Genomic DNA, 20777 nt, shown 5'->3' with positions numbered 1-20777 from the left:
CCCAGCCGTGCCTACTGATCTTGGGCAAGTACCTTGACTTTGTTTGGCATCCTCATCTGCAAAGGGGAGGATAATGGAACGTATTTCTTGAGGTGGTGATGAGCATTCACTGAGAGCCTGTACGCAAAGCACATGGTATGTGATCCTTAACTGGCAGGCTTCATGGCCATGGTTCCCAAACTGTGCACCGAGGTACCCTGGGGTGACCCAGTGAAGTCACTGGGGTTGCTGTGGGGGTATTTTTGGTTTGCAAAGAAAACATAGCAACATCTGTCAGATCCTGAGTAAAGTACTAGCTTGAGGTAAATCACTGTTTCAACAGTAGATTTTGCTACGTTCCTTTTGATGATATCATTTCTTTGTGAAGCTGGGATTTGGGCAGTTCCTTTGATCTCAAAAGCAAATACCAACAAAATCGGCACATTATAGGAAATGAGGGTGGTCCTGTGCAGTTGGAGTTCAAGGTTGGAGGAGCTGTGCAGTACCCCCACAGGCATACACACGTCATGTGTACACTTGTGAGCATTTAAGAACAGTATAAAACTGTTGCTTTTCCTTTCAGTCTAGATGCATTTTCTTTTCAACTGGCTATGAAGTTGTTAGACCATAAATACCTATGAAGGTTTTGGCCCTAACTGCTTAATTGGAAAACAAAAAACAAAACAACAACAACAAAAAAAAACCTTTTAGGGATTTCTTTTAGCCTTCTAGGTGCCACGAAAAAATTATAGGGACTCTACGAGTGCCATGAACTGAAAAAAATCTGGCAACTTCTGCCCTAAGGCACACCCAGGGGCTTCCCAGTATCCTTTGCAAATTAGATGTTCTCGCAATTATTTTCTGAACGCGCAGAGAAATGGAAGCACACCTTTCCTCGCCCTGTGTTCAGTGAACAAGTGGAAGAGTTACTGCATGAGATTGGAGAATCCAAGTGGAGCTCTCTCCTCGGAAACGGAGCTCCAGACAGCTTGAGAAACCACTTTTGGAGAAGACAAGTGGCTGAGTGTTAAAACTTTTGTCCTTCTGAGTGTTTCTTGGAGTCCTTTGCTGCAGATTCATCAGCTCTGACTTTAGTCCCCAGAGGGACTTGCCACCCGTGGCACTGGGCATGGGGAATTGAGCCGTTCGAGTGAACCGCTTGGGAATGGTTTGTGCGCCTGCCGGGCCTCTGTGCGCCTTCTGGCATGTTTGCCTTCCTGGCAGTCTGTGCGCGTTCCGGGCAGTCTGTGCGCGTTCCCGGCAGTCTGTGCGCGGTCCTGGCAGCTGTGCGCGTTCTGGGCATCGGCGCGCATTCCAGGCAACCTGTGCTTGGAGCTAAAATGGAAGCAAGAGGGGAGGTGTCCCAGAGAAACTTAGCGGATGGAAAGAAAACGGTATTTCAAACACAGCTGTGCCCAGCTATCCAAAATCAGAACATTCCTCTGAAACCCTTCGGAAGCTGAAATGGGATAAAGCGAAGAGCAGTCCCCACCCCCATCCCTGCTCTCTGAAAGCTCTGGTTAGGCCTCGTGGCTTTTACAGAAGATCTGCGTTCCTACCTGCTTTTGTTGGTGGAAAGAAATCCGAAGAGGATTTTCACTATTACCAATAAAGACTTTACTGCACTGATGTAGGTATTTTGTAAAAGCGAAGTGGCCCAAAGGGGACTTTTGGAAAGCAGGGGATACCTGTATACAGCCCTGAGTTTTAACTCAATAAAATGGAACCGGAGAGGTTGTTTTCCCCCTCTGCGCCCCACGTCGCATTGATTTTCGGATCTGCCCGCAGCTTCGGCCCTGCAGCACCTTTCCAGCAGGTCGATGAGTGACTGGAAGTGCAGTCTCGTGCAACAGGGTGGGGACCTGGGAGCCTCTGGAGTCATGTAGATGCTTCTTATGAGAGGTCCACATGGCCCTTCTCGCAGGAGTGCACAGACATTCTGGAAGGTTCCACAAAAGGAGAACTTCTCCAAGATTAGGAGGCGCTATGATTTCCCAGGGCCCGTTTGATGTTCCAGCTGGGTTCTCAAAGGGAATGCTAGCCTTAGCCATGGAAGCTCTGTTTCCCAGCCTCACTGGGGGTCGGGCCCCTGCCAGCTGCTCTAGAAGGAACCTTCCCTTTACTCACTTCACAGCCCAAGCCCCATATGGTCCTGACTGCCCTCTGTTTCTTGCCCTGGCTCAGGCTGTGCCCTCTGCCCAGAACACCCTTTATCTGTGCACCTGCCACTTGAAGGCTCAAGGGTTCCCTCTCCAGAGGGGACACTTTCAAATCATGGTCAGCAGCAGTGCTGATGCGGCTGGTCCAGGGTCTGCACTTTGAATAGCAAAATCACATCTTGTTGCATTAGGTGTGATGGGGCATGTGAAGTATGGAGGACACACCTGGGCCGTGGCCAGCCACCAGTGGCAGATCTTCTTGTGTGTATCCTGAGGCTTCTAGAGCATTCCTGCCCGCCCTTCTTCCAGGAGACCTGGCCTGGCTGTGTGTCCCGAGCATCTCACTGTCTGATGTTAGATGCACCACTGCTTCCTCCTCCTCTTTCTATCCACACCTCCTTGTGGTTCCGCTTGGTTCCCCCATCTCCAGGCGGACCAGACAGTTCCCAAGGCCTGAAACATCAAAAAGGTGGCAGGTGTGTTTGTGTGGAGATGCTCCTTTCCAGAGAGGCATTTATTTTCGAAAGGAACACAGGAAAGGAATAGAATTTCCTTCTTTTCCGACCAGTCCCACACTGGCGTTTGCCCACCTGGGGTGGTTGGGCTGTACCCCGAGGCCACCTACCGTCCCCCTGAGGCTCAGGCAGTGGGTGGTTTCCAAGCAGCCGGGCTCTGAGATGGCTTGCCAAACCCCAGCACACCTAATGACCCATTTTCACATGGCAGTCCCCAGATCGAGATCCAAATACCCAAACATCAGACGGCTGCTGCAGGGAGAGGCAGCAGGAGACGTACAAGCTACTTATCAGACGTTCTCTATTATCCTCACCACCTGTTCCCAGATTTCCGAAGCAACATACTGGGTAATAGCCACTCTTGCCCCCAGAAAGGAGAAACGCCAACGATTTTTAAGAGCAAGCTCCTTTTCTCGCTCTGGATTTTATAAATTGTAAAAGGGGCTCGCTGTGAAATAACCCGTTACTGTCCCAGGGACATTGTGGTCTGTAAGCTTTGTCCCTGAGCCTGAGCTTGAGGCTGGCGACGGTCACAACCTGTGGCCTTCGAAGAATAAAAGCCTTTGGGGGGAAATGGGCAGGTAAGTGAGATAGCTCAGAAGGAAAAAAAAAAAAAAGTGGTGGGCCATCCGGCAGAAGCGCAATCTGGAGATGTGAAGGGCCGGCGGGAATCCCAGGCCCATCTGTTCATTGGCAGGCGGCTGTCCTTGGCTTTATTACTGCCAGAGGATAGATGAGGCCAGCGTCCAGCCGGAAACTGTGCACGGGCTCGGGACAGATGGAACGGGGTGGTGGGTTTGTGTTTCCTGTGAATCCCGGGAGGCTTCTGAAACTTCCATGTGCCTAAAAATGGGGTAGGGAGCACTTAGGCAAAATTAAAACTGTAGATTCCTGGGCCCCAGGCCATAGAACTGGGGAAAGACTTGAGCACATATATATTTTTTAAAAATTTTATTGATTTACTTATTTAGAGAATGTGAGTGAAGGGAGGGGCAGAGGGAGACAATCTCCAACAGACTCCCTGTTGAGTGCAGAGCCCGACATAGGACTCGATCTCACGACCCGGAGATCATGACTTGGGCCAAAATTAAGAATCAGATGCTTAACGGACTAAGCCATCCAGGTGCCCCGACTTGGGCACATATTTTTTTTTTAAGATTTTATTTATTTATTTGACAGACAGAGATCACAAGTAGGCAGAGAGTCAAGCAGAGAGAAAGGAGGAAGCAGGCTCCCTGCTGAGCAGAGAGCCCGATGCGGGGCTTGATCCCAGGACCCTGAGATCATGACCCGAGCTGAAGGCAGAGGCTTAACCCACTGAGCCACCCAGGCGCCCCTTGGGCACATATTTTTAACAAGGTCCCCAAGGGCTATTGGTGCAGGTGGCCCCCTGCCCACCCTTTGAGAAACACTGGCTCTGGAGTGTTCCTTTTTATATGGGGAGGATGAGGCAGTGAGTCGTTCAGCTCCGGATGATCAAGGGAGAAGCAGCAGCACGTTCATTTACATGGTCTGAAATGCAATTTCCCGAGCAGAGTTAGGTACGGAATTTGAGGAGACATGGCCATAGTCCCGTTTCGTTCATTCATTCCTTCATTCAACAAATATTTCTTGGACGCCCACCATGTGTGCCAGCTGCTGTTCTCAGTGCTAAGAATGTAGAGAACAAGGCAGACCCCAATCCTTAACTTCCAAGAGCCTATTATGGAGGCGATCAGGAATACAACAGATAAAGATGGTTGTGAGTACATGAAGCACATTTATGGACACAAAGACGCAAAGGTTGTAAATATCCCGCGGAGGGAATATCTCAGGCCGGAAGGATGGTGGGAGCAAATGTCAGAACTTGAAACTGGGAGTTCCAGGAGAGCATCACGGAGGATGGGACATTTAGGAAGAGACTTAAAGAGGGTAAGGGGTCCATGTGGATATCGGGGGCAAAACCCAGAGACCCTGAGACCTCAGGATGCCCCAAACATGCAAGGAGGCGTGTGGTAGAGGGGTGATCAGCAGGAACATGGTAGGACATGTGGTCAGAGAGAGGATGGGAAGCACGACCAGGTGAAGGTCTGTCCAGCTTGTCTAGGACAATATTAGCTGAAGGTCAGAATACCAGCACGATGATTCATGGTTTCCCATTTACTCTGAGAAGCTCCCTATCTGAGCAGTGAAATAATTATCTCTTTACCTGTTCAAAGGCCATGGTGAGGACGTGGGCTCTGAGTGAGCTGAATCCCCAGGGGGCTGGGCAGGGGGCTAAGGTGATCTCATTAGATTATAAGAGGCTCCGTGTGGCCGCTGCATTGAGAACAGACTCTAGGGCAGCAGGAGAAAGGAGAACACCCAAGAGGGAGGCGAACACTCCAGGTAGCCCCTGGGAGGGGAGACAGACTAATGCCACCCACAAAGCTGCCCGTGTCCTAATCCTGGAGCTTCTCGATAGGTTACTTGCCTGGCAAAACAGACTCTGCAGAGATGTGATGGGAAGAGGAGTCTAGATTGTCCATGTGTGCCCGATGTCGTCACAGGAGTCCCTTCCAAGAGGGAGACCGGAAGATCAGTGTCAGGAAGGAGAAGCAGAGGTTGGGATGATGCCCTTCGAAGGTGGAGGATGGGACCTCCAGCCAAGGAATCAGGCAGCTTCTAGAAGCTAGAAAAAGCAAAGAAACAGATTTTCCCCTGGAGCCTTCAGAAGGAACCCAGCTCTGCTGACACTTTGGATTTTAGCCCACGGGACCCATTCTGACATCTGATCTACAGATCTGGAATATAAAAGTTTGTGTCATTCAAAGCATCCACATTTATGGTGACTCGTTACAGAAGGAATAGGAAGTTAACGAAGTGGCCCAGGGCTTCACCAAACAGTCACCTCTGCCTCTCGGATTCCTGCCTCCTGGTGCGTAGAAACCAGGTGCTTTCAAAGGAAGAACTTCTCTTTCACCACAACTCTAAAATAGAGGTCAACAAACTGCGGCCCACTGCCTGCTTCTGTAAATAAAGTTTTATTGGCACACAGCCATGCTTGTTTGTTTACATCTTGTCCAAGGCTGCTTTCGCTCTACAATGGCAGAGCTAAGGAATTAGATGGAGAACATATGGCCCTTAAAGCCTCCAATATTTATAGCTTAATAGAAAATGTCTGCTCAGGGCACCTGGGTGGCTCAGTTGGTTAAGCGACTGCCTTCAGCTCAGGTCATGATCCCGGAGTCCTGAGATCGAGTCCCACATCGGGCTCCCAGCTCCATGGGAGTCAGCTTCTCCCTCTGACCTTCTCCCCTCTCATGGTCTCTCTCACTCTCTCTCTCTCAAATAAATAAATAAAATCTTTAAAAAAAAAAAAAAATGTTTGCTCCTTGTTGCTCCAGAAGCCCCTTCGGGGAATGTCCTCCGCCCACGATGACCCCATCCTTCCAGAGTTACTGCACCATCCCCAGGCAAGGCCACGGCAGCCACGTGTGGCTCCCCGTGACGTTGCCATTCACCCTGGCCATCGCACAACGAATCAAACTGAGACAAGCAGACTCCCTCTCAGATTTTAGAACTGGATTTCGAAGAAAGCTTGCTGCTGGAATTGAGAACAAGCCTTGGTACATAGTTGCCACTGGGCAGGTATTGTTTGAATGAGTGAGCCCATTCGGAAGGTAGGAGGCTGGCCTCTTCCAGACCGCAGAGAGGAGTGAAGAGATCCAGAGGCTAGGAAAAGAACAACAATGCAGATATGCAGGGAGAAGCTGACCCAGAAACTGCAGGGCTCTCAGCGGAGAGGGGCCGGGGAAGCAGCTGTGAAGTTCCCGTGCATACTGCGGCTGCAATGACAGATTATCATGAACGTAGTGGCTTAAAATGACGGACGCTATCTTACAGCCTCCGAAGGCAAGAAGTCTGAGCCACGGCTGACCTGGGTTTTCTGCTATGGGTCCCATGAGGCTGAAATCACTTGTTCACTGAGCTCTGTGCCTTTCTGGAACTTCTCGTGCTCTTTCTTTGAGCTCATGAAGTTATTGGCAGAATTCGATTCTTTGCAGCTGTAGGACTGAGGCTCCTGTTCTCTTAATGGCTTTCTGCCAGGCGCTGCTCTCGGCTCCTGGATGTGACCCACAGTTCCCTGCCAATGCCCCCTCCCCTCCCCACCCCGCTCCCTCCTCAGTCCCATAGTGCCTCTCTCCGGCTTCTAAATGCTTAGGAAAGGCCCAGACCCTTTTCAGGGCTCACCTGATGAGGTCAGGCCCACCCAGACACTCCCCTTTAATAAGTCAATGCCTGCTAACCATCCGTGGTTAGTAAGATGCCATCCCGTTCACAGGTTCTGCTTGCACTCAAGGGGAGTAGATTATCTAAGACATGTCCACCAGGGGTTGAAATCTTAGAATACTACCTCCCATCCTAGGTTCCAGCAGGACTTCTGGTCCTTGACACCGGAGCAGCAGGGGCTATGGGCCTTCTCTCCTGTGGGTCCCAGCCCAATGTGATAAAAGGAGCACTTTCCCCTCGGCTGGCCCCCCTTGGATCTCTGTGAGAGAACCCTGGGCAAGACAGGGAGGGAGCGGGTTCCTAAACCCAGTTTCAACCTGGCTTGCCCATCGTGCATGGGAACCTTCTCTCTCCAGGAGCAGAAGGGAGGAAGCGATCGTGATGAAATGCTTTCCAGGCTGCCTGGGCCGTGGCATGGATGACACAGCGCTGCCATGAACCCTGGCTGCCGCCCCAGTACACTCAGTCTTAATGTATTGACATTGGCAGCCTTTGTATATCTTGTCATGCCAATAAGGTAATTGAAATGGAATTGTCTCCAAGTGTCCAATTAATCAACAAATATATCATAAACCTGTGGCCGCTTATTCAGGGCGGCAAGGAGACTTCGCCCTGGCTTCCTGATCACTGGTGTGGATTGAGCTCAGGCATTATGCACCTCTAATGAGCTTCAGGAGAAGAGAAGGAAGGTGGGGCAGGTGATTTTTCAGGGCATTTACCGAAACCCCAGGGACTTACGTGCTTTATAAATGAGAACTCATTCTGCTGTCCGAGAGGCCTACGTACTGAATTTCATTCATAAAAAAAGAGGGAGTGATGATCCACATTTTACAGAGAAAGAAACTACACCCCAGAGAGGTTAAACAAATTGCCAAAAGTCACACAGCAAGGAGAGGGCAGAATCTGGGTTTAAAACTACGTCGGTCTGAGCTCAAAAGCTAGGTTCTTTGCTATGCCGGAAATGCAGATCTAAGTAAGAAATAGTTTCAATTGTTGGGACAAATTTCAGTCCAGGATGGTGCAAAGTGAGGAGATACTTGAAAGGATGTCCTCCGTCCATCACTGCTCTGGGTTAACCTTCTTCGGTGCTGGTGTTGGAAGCGAAAGCAAGAGACGGGGGCGTTCTCTGGCGCGCCAGCATCCCTCTGGGAGAATGTTCTCGTGCTCCTTTGGTAACAGAACACCTCAAAAAGCCCTTGAGTTCTCAGAATGCTTCCAAAATGCGGAGTGTTCCCTCCTCTTTGGATAGACGGGAAACGAAGGGACACTTCTCAGACTTGGCTCAGGAAGTAGGATGTGTTGTTTCTCGCCTTAGGATGCTTCAAAGACCTTCCAGCATCTTCCTACAACTCCCCTTCTTTTTCCATCTTCTGACATTCAAATCAAGAAGTTAAATGGATTAAGGGGCCAGACTGGCTGAGCCAAAGGCACAGGGCTTTCAAAGGAGCAGAAATATCAGAGTCCTTACTTAGCCTCGGAATCACAGAAAGTTGACCTGTCTCCCTGCCTCCCCGAGAGGGATTCCTGTGCACACTGAAAGGGGGGCTTGCATCTGCTTTGGGGTTTTACAAGCAGGAGGAGTCTTCTTCTCAGAGTTTGGGGTGAGCCTGTGGACTCCTGCTGTAGGAAGTGTGACCTTGAGCCCCTAGGGTCAAGAGGGGGGGAGTAGGATGCTGGTATATTGGGTGGTTTGCTGCACAGGGAAAATGGGGAAAGAAAACAGCCTTTTCCTAAAAGAAGCACCTAAACACGCCTGCAGTGAGCAGGGACCATCTGCCTTGCAGAACTGCATTGTTGTCGATCAGAACCAAGCTGGGCATGCTGGAGCTGTGCTGAATACCCAGCAGCCCCCAGGAGGCAAATTGGTCCCTCTCCAGGGAGCTCTGGATTCCGAAATCCAATGGGGTGGTGAATAATAGCATCAGAGACACTGTGCTGTGTGGAGAGCTACGATCCCACGTGCACAGACCATATTCCCAGGCGAGAAGCCTTTAACCTGATGCACAGGTGATGACTGGGGGAAGGGTGGGGTTTGGAGTATCTGTCCCCCAACATCTGGTCCCACGCAGACCCCTTCACTTACTCCCTCCAGTCCCTTCTCCTCCTTGACTCTCTTCCACAAGTGCACACATTCACTTCTCTCCTCTCGATGGTTACAACTGCCCGCAAATGTCTCCCCAACCCTGAATGCCTCCTGCCCTGTGCCCGAAAAAAATAAGAATCTGATCACCCCACTCTACTTCTTCCAAGCCCTCAGTGGCTTGGCCTGGGCTCTGTGGACCTCCCTGCTTTGGCAGCTGGTACTCACCCACGACATCTTACGGGGCTGTAACTCTGAGCCCCATCCGAGGCTGTTCCTCACCATTAGTTGCTTGTTCTCCCTCCTTTGCTTGGAATTACCTTAGTTCCCCTTCCTGCCAGCTCCCAGAAGAATGAAAGATTCCACCTTTGCTAGACTCTTCAGAGCATGTGGGAGTGTACCTTTGTCATTTCCTGGGGAATGACTGACACTTGCCCGCCATGTGTGGGTGGACGTGGGGATCCTGCCCTCTGTGTGGAGGGGAATGAGAGGGAGCTCTGTGGACAATGATCTTAGTATTGGGAAATTCTTCTTTGAGGGATACGCACACCCCAGATGCTGGGACAGAATCGTGCCCCTCACCTCCTTCATTATGGTCCTGTGGAGGTCCCGTGTACTGACAAAACATTTGTACCAGATGCTGGAGCTGGCGGTTTATCCATCCTGACTGTCCAGGGCCCACCGGTGCTTAATTTTTAGATGGAAGGATGGATGGATGGATGGATGGATGGATGGATGGATGGATGGATAAGTGGATGGATGGATGGATGGATGGATGGATGGGTGGGTAGATGGATGGATGGCTGGCTGGCTTTGCCTTTCTCCCCCAGCGAGCTAGTCCAGGATGAGAATCCTCTCTTGGTCATCTCCACCTCCCTAGCACCAGCACGATGTCTGAAGCACATGATTGCTTAATTAATGTCAGATGGAAGGAAGTAGGAAGTAGGAAGAAGCATTGGCTGGTAGCACCAATCACTTGGGTTCCCTCGGCCCAGGTAAATCCCTTGGGCATTTGGAGACCTACAATGTTTTCTTGAGTTTGTTGCCTTGTAAATTTCTAACAGTTCTGGCACCTCTTGGATCTGCTGGAAGGGAAGGTACGATAGCACTTCCCAGGGGTTCACAGGACTGGCAGCAACAATCCACATGGTGAAAGGGTCAGGGGAGTTTGGTTAGGGTTTTCCTTCTGAAACTATGGGTTTTGTTTCCTCTTCAGTGATGCTGATGTTGACTACCATGGAGGGGGCCCAGAGAAATGCCCTCCAGGGCTTTAGAATCTGCTCTGCTTTGTGGCCCATAGGTTTTCATTCTTTGCTCAGAGATTGGCTTTCCAGAATGGCCCTCTGATTCAAAAAACTCTTTCAAGGCAAATTAAACAAAAGTAAACCTTGATAAAATTTCAGCTTGGTGGCATGTTATATGAGAAACCGACGAGTGGCCCCGTAATGCATTTAAATCTTGCTCTTTGAGCCAGAACCCAAATATTGCCTTTCTGTGAATTAATTTGATTTTGCTTATCTACTGTGATTTTTTTTTTTTTTTTAAAGAATTTTCCTTGTAGGAAGGCACACTCACCTTCTTCATGCTCGAGTTAACGATGTAGGAAAAAACCATCCACGATCGGTCAAAGGTTCCTCACCCTCGGAAAGAACCCGGGGCAGGCAGCAACCCCCCCTCCAAGTGTCAATGAGCTGAGTAAAAAAAAGGACAAATCCATGAGAAAGGTCCTCCTCGACCCGTATTCCTGGCACACTGTAGGTGCTAGATAAATGAGTATTTGTGGTCAAGCTGCTGGATTATAGGCTCGGGGATGGCAAGGACCATGCCCATGTCCATTTTATTCACTAGCATGTTCCTTCTGCTTAACATCCTCGCAGGCACAAAATAGAAGCTCATTCATTCTTTGAGCAAGTGCTCGGTGCCAGGGATCGCTCGGGGCCCCAGATAAATATTTCTGGTATTAACTAGTGCATTCACACATACATGATTGGATGAATAAAAGGACAAGTGATAGAAAAAAAAAACAATAAGCCCATCAATCCATCAGCCAAGAACCAATTTCATTCCCCTTTGTTCCAGTTCTAGAATCATAAGCCTGGAGATGTCTCTCCCTGCACTTTTTCTCGCTTGCTTTGCTGTCCCTGATGAATCTTTCCATCTCTGCCTCCCCCAACCATGAAGTGTCAGTCCGTATGCCATTTCATTGAATCATCCCATCTGGTGAGATGTGAATTCCTTTTCTTTTGAATTACGTTGTTACTTTTTATCTTAGCCACTGAACGTGGTTTGGAAATCATCTGCTGAGCCCCTCCTGTGGGCAGCCCCGGTGACAGGTGCCAGGGATGCCGAGATGACAAAGAGCCACGCTCGACCCTGGGAGTCACCGGTGTTTAGCAGGTGTCACGCCTGCCTGTGGCTCAGAGCCAGGGGTTCGCCCTCATTGTAACGGCACCTAACACCGAGCCTGATGCAGCAGAGGCTCCTGCCTTCACTCTGTGCACGGACACGTGAGACGTGCTGCCTTTGAGATCTTTATTTTAGTGGAACCCGAAATGTGGGAGGAGCCAGACCAAGCTGGATTGAAATGTGTTTGGGCGGGGGAGGTGGGCGATATATCTCAGGCAGGGACTCAGAGGAGCCTGGGATAAGAGAAGGAGCTTAGGGGTCATGGTCACAGGTCTATGCTACTGCACTACAGGTACACTCAGAGGTAATAATGGGTCATTTCTGTGGTGAGAGTGAGGACTTCTTTGATAGCAGCCCCAGTACTTTCTAAGCTTGCTTAAGCAAAATAAAACAGAAGGAGACCTTCTTTGGTTTCCAGACCTGGGAAGTCATAGGTTGTCGCCAGCATCAGGAAGGCTCTAACATCAGGACAACTGTCTGTTCTCAAACCCCGGTTCAGCTAATCCCCGTGCTGGCTTTGGTTTTAGGCAGACTATCTTCTGGGGTCCTGCCTTCTGCTGCTCCTGGCTTTCTAGAACTGTTTTAGCCTTTAGCACTTTCTCAGGGGCTCGAGCAAGAGTCCTAGGGTCAATCTCAGGTCCCTGTTGGTCAAGATGTTGGGAGATGCTGATTATCTGGCTTGGGTCAGTGCCCAACCTGGGGCCCAGGGCTGGTCAGTCTTAACACAACCACAGGCATTGACAAAGGGGTCAGGGTGGTTCCCTGAAAAGGAATCAAAGTCCTGGTATTATAAAGAGTGAAAAATGCAAGCTAGGCGTCCCCAAACCACTCCTGGTCACTGTGCAGAGTTATCAAGAGAAGCAAATGAGATGACCGGACACCTCCTCCAGGGCCTGGGCCCCTCCCCTACCCCCCCCCCCCCCGTGAGTGATGTGTGTTACTGGAGCAGTTCCCGGGTGCCTGCTGAAGATGGACAGGTTGTCATGTAAGGTTTACGGGCCAACACTTCTTGTTCTGCTGTGTGAGCTCAAGCAAGTCGCTTCTGCTCTCTGGGCCTTAGTTTCCTCACCTATAAAACCAGCTTCTATAAAATCAGAAGCTGATAGGGCTTCTTCCTGCCTAGGAGCTGATAATCTCCACCCCTGTGGTTGGAAGGAGGGAGCTGCTACCCATAGGCATTGTCATGGCCCTGAACTCTTCCTTACATCCGACCCGTGTTGAGCTGGCCATTTCCACACGTTAATGACATCAGTAGGAGTGTGAAGGCCACCAGCATATAGTATGTGGCCCCTAGGCCCTGCCCAAGTGCCCCATTCGGTATTATCTCATACAGTCTACATCCCAACCCCATAACGTGCGAATGTTTGGCCTCAGCCGGCAGGATTTTCACAGTGGCCACCTGCACACAAGCAGTTCTGAAATCTGGCAGCAGAGCCTCACCAGCACCCAGGAATCCCCACAGCCCCTCTCCATCAATGCCTGTCCCCAGCAGTAGCCATGGGCCTGACTGGGAGCACCAGCTTCCAGTCTGGTGGGGGTCTGGCAGCGAGCTGCGCTTCTGGCCCCCATGCCTTCCCACCCGTGGGTCACATTATGCTATGATCGTGGACTAACCTGTAGTTCAAGTCTCGGGAGGTGACGCGGATGAAAGGAGGTCATGGGACGATCGAATGCCTCTTGCGATCTAACCAGAAGCTTTGGCCAGAAACCCAGACAGATCCTGTTGTGGCCAGTGCTGTGTGGACCCAAAAACACCCAGTGCCGGGAGCTGAATGGGCGCGTATCATTCATGAAATAGGAAAACCCCATTCTTCCCTTAACAAAAGAGCTTCTCTGCAGCTGTTCCCTAATGATAAACAGCTCAAAACAGATAGGAATAATAGTGCAGGAAGGTAAATAAAAAATTCCCCAGAACAAGAGTGGGGCTTCCCCCCTCACCACTGGTAGCAAAGCCAAGAGTAATTAGCACCCTGAGCAGTGAGGGGGGAGTGATCACTGCTTCGACAACACTCTAATTACCAGTTACTAAGAGTCATAATAAAACTGAAAGGAGGCTTTTAAAATCTCACCTTTGAGTGACTGTTTAAGGTGGCAAAATGATCAGCCCTGGGGATCCTACATTTCTCAGGGCCATGGGCTTATTTCTCTGATGTTGTTAGGTTGGATGGGGAACACAGGGCTTATGCAAAGTGGAAGAGCAGAGAGAGAGGTCTCCATCGTCCCTGGAGTTCTTACCATGGGTGACAAGATCAGTGACACCTCCCCCAGAGCTTCAGACAAATGCTGACTTAGACGCTATTTTCTTGGCTTCTGTGGTTCTGATCCCCATGTGGCCCACTTTGGCTTCTTGTTAAGGGCAGACCATTTTCGTATGTCATGGGAGGGTCTCCAAGAGTCTACTCTGGCAAAGCCCTCTGCGGGCGCGGGCAACTGAGGGAGATGCCCTGGGCAAGTCGGCAGTCTCAGCCCTTGTGGAGCCAATATCCCAGCAGAAATAAAATATGGCGGAAGTTGCCTCTGAAGGAAGAATCTCATTGGAGGTACAATAGGATTCGTCATGAGCTCTCCCTGGTTTGGCTGTAAAATGCTATGATGCGTAGACCCCAAACTAGGTTCGCAAGTTCAAAGTCATCCCCCCAAGTCCTTGACGGACCTATGTACAGATATGAGGGCAAGTTCTTTGGGGCTAATGAATGACACATCATCTCTAATCTGAAGGTCAATAAGGATATAGGATATAAGGATAAATATTTTCTTTTTAAAATACTTTTTTAAACTTTACTAAGGAATAATTGACAGATGTATATATTTAAAGTGCACAGTGTGATGGTTAATATACTTGTACACTGTGGATTGATGGCCAAGATTAAGTCATGAACGCATCAGTTCCTTCACATGGTTAATTGTGTGTGTGTGTGTGTGCGCACGCGTGCGTGCACCATGAGAACACCTAAGATCTACTCCCAGCAAATTCCAAGTCTTTAACACCATCTATTACTGACTATGGTCCCCACACTCTGCATCCGATTTCTCAGAACTTACTCTTCTTTTTTTTTTTAAGATTTTTTTTTTATTTGACAGAGAGAGAGAGAGAGTGGGAAGGGCAGAGGGAGAAGGAGACTCCCCGCCGAGCAGGGAGATTGATGCAGGGCTCGACCCCAGGACCCTGGGATCATGACCTGAGCCGAAAGCAGATGCTTAACCGACTGAGCCACCCAGGCGCCCCAGAACTTACTCTTCTTATAACTGGAAATCTGGATCCTTGGACCTACAGCACCCCATTCCTCCCTCCTCTCAGCTCTTGGCAACCACCATTCTAATCTCTATTTCTATGAAATTGGCTTTTCTTTTTTTAGATTCCACATAAAAGTGATGCCAAACAGTATTTGAGTGTTTGTCTTTCTCTGTCTAGCTCATTTCACTTGGCGTAAGGCCCTTCAGATCCATCCATGTTAGGACAAGTGGCAGGATTTCCCTCTTCCATAAGGCTGAATGATATTCCTGTGTGTGTGTGTGTGTGTGTGTGTGTGTGTGATCCTCTTCATCCATTCATCCTTGGAGGGACAGTTAGGTTGTGACCATATCTTGGGTACCATGAATAATGCTGCAGTGAACACGGGTATGAAGCTATCTCTTCAAGATACTGGATACTCAGTAGCAAAAAAGTAAATAATCCAGCTTAAACTGGCCTAAAGAATGGAATAGACATTTTTCCAAAGAAGACATACAAATGGCCAATAGCAGCTTAACATCACCAGTGTTCAGGGAAATGCAAATCAAAACCACAATGAGTAATACCTCACACCTGGCAGGAAGGCTGTTCTCAAAAGGCAAGAGTTAACAAATGTCGGCAAGAAGGTAAGAATCAGAGAAAAGGTAACTCGTAGTGGGAGTGGGAACTGGAACAGCCACTAAGGAAAACAATATGGTGGTTCCTCAAAAAGTTAAAAATCCAATGGCCGCTTAACCCACCAATCCCAACCCTGGGTACACACCCGAAGGAAGTGAACACAGCATATTGAAGAGGTGATTTTCTCTTGCTTCTCACGCTACGTGAATCATCTCTCTTTGAAGATGTGGGTGGGATTCTTGGAGTGGAGAGGACTGCAGAGTCCTATGTTGACCTTTGGAACATTTTATTGAGATGTTCTAAGACATCCGAGAGGATGCCAGGCCCTCGAGCAAGGGTTATGGAAGGATTGAGACAGTAAAGACTCAACCTCTGCTCCCGATGTGTTGATGAAGATGCCACTTGGAGACAAATAATTGCAAACAAGAAGCAGACAGCGGGCTTGAGGCGATCAGGGAGGACTCAGACTTTCCAGTAGGCAAGGTGACCCAGGAAGGCTTCTCAGGAGAGGTGGCACTGGAAGCCTCAGGAGGACATTGAAAAGCCAAAGTGGGCATGGGGGAGGCATTCCAGGTAGAAGATGGAGATGGGAAGATGAAATAGAAGGTGGTAGGGCAGAGTATGGGGTAGTGAGGCAAGCAGCTCATGGGCATCCTTGAGAGTCAGATGACTGGATGGCAGGTGGGGCCCCAGTAGGTATTTCTCAGCACCAGAGGTCAAAGCGGTCCTTTCAAGATTCAGCGGCTGCAACTGTGTGTGTGTGTGTGTATTAAAATATATATAACCTACAATTCACCCTTTTAACCATTTTGAAGCATATAATTCAGTGACTTTAAGTACCTTCATGGTGTTGCACAACTATCACGACCATCCATTTCCAGAACTTTCTCATTTTTCCAAACAGAAGCTTTGCACCCATTCAACAATAACTCCCATTCCCACCTGCCCTCAGCCCCTGAGGTGGCCTCTTCTCCTTTCTGCCTCTGTTGAGTGTGCCTGCTCTGCATACCTCGTACAAAAAGAACCACACAATATTTGTCCTTTTATGACTGGCTTTGTCCACTTGGCAGAGCATCCTCAAGCTTCACACCATGTTGCAGCACGTGTCAGCATGTCCTCGATTTTGAAGACCGAACAATATTTTGTTGTGTTTATACACCACTTTTGGGTTATCTCTTTATGTGTTGATGGGCATTTGGTTTGTTTTCAGCTTTTGGCTACTGTGAATCCTGCTGTTATGAAGGTTGGTGTCTGTGCGGCATCTGCATGGATCCCAGCTTCCAGTTCTTTGGGGGTCTGTCCTGATGAGTGGAATTGCTGGATAATATGGTAACTCTGTGGTTAACTTTTGGAGGAACTGCCACACTGTTTTCCATTTTAAACTCCACAATAAAAACAAAACAAAACAATAAAACAAAAAATATAAATAAATAAATAAAAAATAAATTCCCACTGGCAGTGCACCAAGATTCTGATTTCTCCACATCTTCATCACCCTTGGTACATTCCGTCTTTGTGGTGAAAACCATCCTCACAGACACGAAGTGGTATTAGGTTCATATTTGCTCAAGCAACAGCTTCTTCTATTTGAGTGCACTCCTCTAGGTTTTCGGCTGGATCATGTTCCTGATTTTCAAAGATTTCAACTTTTGTTCTTTCCCCCTTCTTGAATAACACGGTGGCAAGATGACCAGACAGGTGCCTTTGAGAAGCTAAGCTTTCGGTCATCAAAAGCCGACTTGGAAAACTGTCCCATCCTTTGGTTCCTTTGTTGTGACTTGGACACGGTTTATCAGGTTCCACCCAGTTCTTCTCAACCAGAAAGGCAGATTTCTTCAGTTTCTGCTAGGTTTTCTCCCACAACATCATCTTTTTAAAAAATGATTCTAAAGGAACCGTACGTGGGCAAAAAAAAAAAAGAACACTAATCTCATTCTCTCTGATAGTTTTCAGTTCACAGGAATGTGGGAGGAACTCAGCTCAGGAATGAGCCTCCCTCCGGGGAAAGCTGTAAATAGAATGGACGTCACATGGTTGGGAGTCCACAGACCTGGGTCCAGCAACTTACCAGTTCTGTGACTTTGGGCAAGTTGACCTCTTTTTGCCAGGGTGCAGGGGTGGAGGAAAGTTATACACATCTCTTTTTTAAAACCTCTCTGTTCCTCAGTTACCTCGTCTATAAAATGAGGATATTTAATCAGCTTCCTGTAGTTTTTAGAAGATGCCATGAGGGAAAGCCTGTAAGTCACCTGTCACCGTGGCTGGCATATAGGAAATATTCCATATCTGTTAACTTACCTTAGTTTGGTTAAGTCTCAACTTCTTTTCTTCTGAAGTGGTGCCAATTGTTTATGTTTCAGAGGGCATCATGTAAGCTAATGGAGCTGATCGATGCATGTGGAGCTCTCAGCGCAGGCTTGGCACACGGTGATTGCTCTGTAGGGCCACATCATGTTGTCATTCCCAGGATTGCTGATGCTAACCTCCAGTGCCCCTGGACAAGCAGATATTTATCCTTAGATCAGAGGATCGTAATGATATCCAGCCTCAGTTGGTTGAGCCATAGCTTGTGAGAAGAAAGCTTTTCAAACACCATAATGGTTTCCTGAACATGAACTAGTCAAAAGATACATGTTCTAGTCTTGGCTCCAATTCATTTTCTGTTTGAAACAGAAAGTGTCCAGTCTTTGGGCCTTGGTGTCCTGCTGTTAACAGACTCTATCAAGAATGACAGGGGCGCCTGGGTGGCTCAGTGGGTTAAGCGTCTGCCTTCAGCTCAGGTCACAATCTCAGGGTCCTGGGATCGAGCCCTGCATCGCGCTGCCTGCAGGGAATCTGCTTCTCCCTCTGCCTCTGCCCCTGACTCGTGCTCACTCAGGCTATCTCTCTCTCTCTCACACTCACTCTCTCTCAAAATAAATAAATAAAATCTAAAAAAAAAAAAAAAAAGAATGATAACTATGGTCTGCATGCCTTTGCTGTCCATGGCAGACATTACTAATTGATCCCAGAACTCCTACCCACGGAGACCAACCTCCCCCTCAGAATCCTTCTCCACACAGTGCTACAGGCAACAACCAACAATCAGCTGCAGTGGGTTAATGAGTTGAAACCTATTTGATGTTCTAAGTGGAAATCCCGATTCCATTAATAAACTTTTCTCCCACACCACTGCAAACATGAACAGACATGCGAGGATTTCTTTTTTAAGTGTCCAATCCGTTATAGCCACTGAATTTTTTCACTAGGCCAGGTGCTGCAGGGCACCCTCCGTGGAACAAGAAGGACTCTCAAGTCACTCTTAAACCTCCTCCAGGAGAGGGCTTCAGCTTGGCACTGAAGGAGGAGGCAAACACGAATCCGGGAATTAGTCAGAAGGGGAAGTGACAGATACTGCTGGTACAGTCTGCCTCTCCAGGCTCTGCCTGTGGTTCAGGGAGGAGAGCAGCCTGCAGGGGGAGGGGACACCACAGTTTGCCCAGTGGGGAAAGGCGAGTATTGCCCCTAAGGTTGATTTTTCTGGGGATGGGCCCTTCTGCCCCACAGACAGCACCAGTTCACTCTTCCAGCTGGGGGCTGATAGGCATTCTCCGGCCTCTCCATTTCCTGCCTGCTCTGGAGATTGCTGCCCTGGGCTGGTTCTAAAGGGCCATACAGGGGCGCCCGGGAGGCTCAGTCATTGGGCATCTACCTTCAGCTCAGGTCATGATCCCAGCATCCTGGGATCGAGACCTGCATCGGGCTCCCTGCTCAGCTCCCTGCTTGTGTTCCCTCTCTTGCCGTCTCTTTCTATCAAATAAATAAAATCTTTTAAAAAGGACTATACATGTAATGGTATGCCATAGAACAAAGATATACCTCACCAACCCACACTAAAAAAAGGTGGACATAAAAGCTGGTAAAATCCAGATCACCTGGGTGGTTCAGTCAGTTGGGCATCTGACTCTTGATGTCAGCTCAAATCATGATCTCAGAGTCGTGAGATCGAGCCCAGTTTCAGGCTGCACACTGGGCATGGAGTCTGCTTAAGCTTCTCTCTCTCCCTCTCCTTCTGCCCCTGCTCATGCTCACTCACTGTCTCTTTTCTCTCTCTCAAATATATTTTAAAATATATATACTTATATTTAATAATCTAGTAAAATATATAATATAGTGTATATTATTTTATATAATTAATACTAAATAATTGATAATATAACTAATTTTTTAGTAATGAAATTATTTTATAATTAATTAAATAGTAAATAGTATATATGTATTTTTAAACCTGGTAAAATCTGAGACATGGTGCCAGTGTCAGCTTCCTGGTTTCGCTATCATACTGTGGTTATGGGGATGCCATTATTGGGTGAAATCTTATTATGGATACAGGGAACCTCTGTATTGGTTTTGAAATTTTGTGTGTGTCATTATTTCATAATAGGAGGGGCTTTTTAGGGGTGCCTGGGTGGCTCAGTAGGTTAAGCCTCTGCCTTCGGCTCAGGTCATGATCTGAGGGTCCCGGGATCAAGCCCCACATCAGGCTCTTTGCACAGCGGGGAGCCTGCTTCCCCCTCTCTCTCTGCCTGCCTCTCTGCTTACTTGTGATCTCTGTCTGTTGAATAAATAAAGAAAAATCTTTTTTTTAAAAAGGGGATTTTTAATCTTTAAAAAAAATTTTTTTTAATATTTATTTATTTGACAGAGAGAGATCACAAGTTGACAGAGAGAGATCACAAGTAGACAGAGAGGCAAGCAGAGAGAGGGAGGGAAGCAGGCTCCCTGCCAAGCAGAGAGCCCGATGCGGGACTTGATCCCAGGACCCTGAGATCACGACCCGAGCCGAAGGCAGCGGCTCAACCCACTGAGCCACCCAGGCGCCCCTTTTTTGTTCTTTTTTAAAAGATTTTTATTTTTAAGTAATCTCTACACCCAACATGGGACTTGAACTCACAACCTCGAGATCAAGAGTCACTGCCTCCACTGGCTGAGCCAGGCGTGCTCCTTAGAAGGCTTTTTTATTTTTTTTTCCCTAATGAAGTCCTTGCAAATGCATTGAACAATTTCAAGACGCTACTCATGGGCTGTAGCCCCAGACGTGCACTCCTCTGCCTGGAGCTTGGCGTCCAGGGTCCTGTGAAAGTAAAGCAGTCACAGCCCCTGCATTCACAGCACAGAAGGCTGAATGTGTCACCCGTCTTGCAGGGCCACCTGTTTACCTGACTTCACAAGGTAACGTGCTCTAAACTCTAGACATGAACACTGAGGCCTCCGTCAGAGCAAGCCCAGGTACCTGGGAAAGCTCGTAACTTGGCATCTGTTTCCTTTTTTTCCCCAAATTCCTAGTCTTTCTATCTTAAAAGCAGCTGCTTCTTCAATTCTGTACATGACAAGGCTTCTTTTTTTAAAAAGCCTTCACCCCGTTTGCCTTCCATTCCCTCTGCAGGGCCTTGAGGAGCTCCAGGCCTGGGAAAATTTGATTAATTCAAAGACTTGTTAATTACTCTTGTATTGAGGGACGCTTCTAAACCTGCTCTCGTCTCCTGAAGACGGCTTAC

General features: G+C 48.5%; 1 protein-coding gene across 1 annotated transcript in view; it reads left to right on the top strand.

Moving 5' to 3' along the window:
* The window catches only part of LOC111154678 (kazrin, periplakin interacting protein), a 433844-nt gene that overhangs the window by 119431 nt on the left and 293636 nt on the right, over positions 1 to 20777 (top strand). The gene's annotated exons all lie outside the window — the stretch shown is intronic.

Source organism: Enhydra lutris, unplaced genomic scaffold (genome assembly GCF_002288905.1).
Source record: "Enhydra lutris kenyoni isolate GAN:26980312 unplaced genomic scaffold, ASM228890v2 scaffoldscaffold38, whole genome shotgun sequence".
In the NCBI taxonomy this organism is placed as follows: Eukaryota; Metazoa; Chordata; class Mammalia; order Carnivora; family Mustelidae; genus Enhydra; species Enhydra lutris.
This window is presented reverse-complemented; position numbering and strand designations above follow the sequence as displayed.